This window comes from Pteropus alecto, unplaced genomic scaffold (genome assembly GCF_000325575.1).
Source record: "Pteropus alecto unplaced genomic scaffold, ASM32557v1 scaffold114, whole genome shotgun sequence".
Taxonomy (NCBI): Eukaryota; Metazoa; Chordata; class Mammalia; order Chiroptera; family Pteropodidae; genus Pteropus; species Pteropus alecto.
In genome coordinates, this window is record NW_006435793.1 from 2,137,328 (window position 1) to 2,140,239 (window position 2,912).

Sequence of the window (2,912 nt, forward strand, 5' to 3'; positions counted from 1 at the left end):
CTACCTAAATCAGAATAGTACCAAGAAAAGGAGAAATCGATATTGGGAGATATCTATTTCTGATAGCTATTGGGAGATATTTATCAGAAAGTACATGATAGATGCTGCAATAGATCAGGATAGGTGTGATAGTTAAGGGTTCCACAGACTCCTTAGCAGTTAAGGGATCTACGTGTGACCAAGGATCACATGTAGCTCACTTCCCTGGAGGATGAACAATGAGAAGTGCTGACTGTGTGGACAGACTGGCTTTTCTGGCAGGCATAGTGTTGGAGGCACCTGCTTCTTCTGGGGCAACTGTAGTCGAGATTCTAGGTTCAAAATTCTAGAACTGTCCCGTGGAATGGTTGGGAGTTTCTCCTGACAGTATCACTCCTGTATTTGTTGTTTCTGACTATATTTTAGCATACAAGTCCGAATTTTGGGTCCTCCTCGAGATTCCGTGAGACACCTAATATCATTTTATAAATCAATTTCTGCTTATATAAGTTAAAGTAGATTCTTTACTTTACTTTTGCAACTTAGAACCATGACAATTAATTCATTTCCTCTATAGAGTGAGATGGTGGGAAGTTACATTTATGGTAAAAAAAGAAAAGTCACCTTTACCTTTCTATGTGAAAGATAAGAACTTTTGATGGGGGGTGGGGGGAAAGAACCTTTGATGGGTTTTCAGAGGGAAAGTGATAATGATAAGCCAGGATCTTATTCCCTTTTTTAACCCTCCAGTTCACTGATACTGTCCCTCTCAAGGTCACCAGTGACTTCCATTTTACCAAATCCACTGGTCACTTCTCTTCCTTTTATTTTATTTTATTTTATTTTATTTTATTTTATTTTATTTTATTTTATTTTATTTTTACAGACTGGGAAGTCCAAGATCAAGGTGAGGGCCCTCTTCCAGGGGGCAAGGTTCTCATTGTGTTCTCACATGGTGGAAAAGTGCTAGGGAGCTCTGTGGTTATTATTTTATTTATTTTATTTTATTTTTAACTAAACAGCTTATCGACATTTGATAGTCCTTGATCACTTTCTTCTTCTCCTGGCTCATTATGTGACACTCTCCCTGTTTTCCTCCTACTGCACTGGCTACTCTCTCTAACTATCCTTTGCTGGTCCCTCCTCCACCGCTAAACCTGTGGATATTGGAGTGCCCTGGGGCTCTTCTTTTTTTTATTTATCCCTCTCTCTAGGAATTCCATGGCTTCAAGTAACAAGTGTAAATGCCAATGACACTTAAATTTCTATAATCATCCCGCACTTTCTGTTTACCTCTGGATTTGTATATTCAGCTATAGACTTGACATTTTCACCTGTCTAATGGATACCTAACATGTAACATATTCAAAATGAAACACTTGTTTTTCTCCCAACTTATATCCCTTCATTGCCCCCATTCAAAATGGCACTGCTGTACACTCAGTTGCTCAAGCCAAACACCCGGAATCATCTTCGATGACTTTTCCCCATCTCCTTATGTCAAATCTATCAGAAAGTACTGTGAGCCCTACCCCCCAAAATATGTCTTGAGCCCACCTACTTATTTTCTTTTCTCCCACTACCATCCTAGCTTCTGCCTCACTTCTCTTGCCTTACCTCCCACCACTTTTTCTTTACTCACCATCTTCTAGCCTCCTGGGCCTTCTTTGTGTTTCTCAAATAGCCACGCTTATTGCTCCCTACTGGGTCTCCTCTTTCCTTTGTCTAGAATGCTATTCTCTCAGATATTGGCACGGTCGATTTTCTTCTTGTCTCTCAGACCTTGGATCAAATGTGACTTACCACACAAAGTATTCCCCCGCCCCAAGACCCATTTTGATTAATTTCTAACACTCATCAGTTATCAGAAGTAATCTTGTTTATTTGTTTACTTAAGTAATGTCTCCTCTCTCTAGACAAACAGAGATACCTGTCTTCTTTGATCACTTAACATACCTAGAAAAGTGCTCGGCACCTGATAGCAAGTGAACATATTTATGGAATAAATGAGTGGATGTATGAGAAAAATCGCTCTGGTGACAATTTGGAAAATAGACTTGAAGGGGAGAAATCTGTGTTTGAGAAAGTTCTCTTTGGCTTGAACGTGCAATGTGGATTGAGCTTAAAAACTCCACAGTCTCTGAGAACACCAAACCCTGTAGGCTGTTTGGTGGGGTAAATTTTGTATAATTGTAGTCTAGAAATGATTTAGAGGATTTCTTCATTAACTCGAAAAGGTGGGCTTCTTTTCCTGTGCTGTAGCCAAAACAGATTTCTGCGGTTTGGTTGCTGACACCACAGGTGTGTGAAAGTGGAATGAGATACTTTTCCCGTGGCAGCTCCTGACCCAAAAATCGTGGACAATTGATGTGGGGACAGTCATTCTCTGAGAGTGTCGTCTGGCAATGAGGAAGGGAGGGGGAATGAGCCGGCAGTGGGGTGCACTTTGCTCCTCGAGTCAGAGGTCCTTTTGGCTGGCCTCGTGGTGGATAATGTGGGGACAATTCTTTTCTTTCCATCTCTTCATTACTGCACAAAAGAGTATACAGATCTTCACAGAAAAGGGGTTAGCCAGGCTTCGTAACTCTAGGATTCTTCTTTCTTTCTTTATCCCAGAGCGTCAGTTCTCTTGCATTCTTTTCAAAGCACAGTAGAAAAAGAAAGGATGCTTAGAAAAAGTGGATAAAAAGAAAACAAAATAGAAATCTCCTAAACTTGCCAAAGTCTTTCCCTGAAACCCGTTTCATGCAGAATTTATATTCACCCGAAAATTTTCTTTTTCCAGGACAAATAAAAAATCATCCTAATGGCAATTATTCCTTCTCTCTCTCTCTCTCTCTCTCTCTCTCTCTCTCTTTGTAGACTTTATGGAGTAATTTGAATTCTTAGGGCCTCTCTTTCATTGTGCAGATTGAGAAATTGTAAACCTCGTA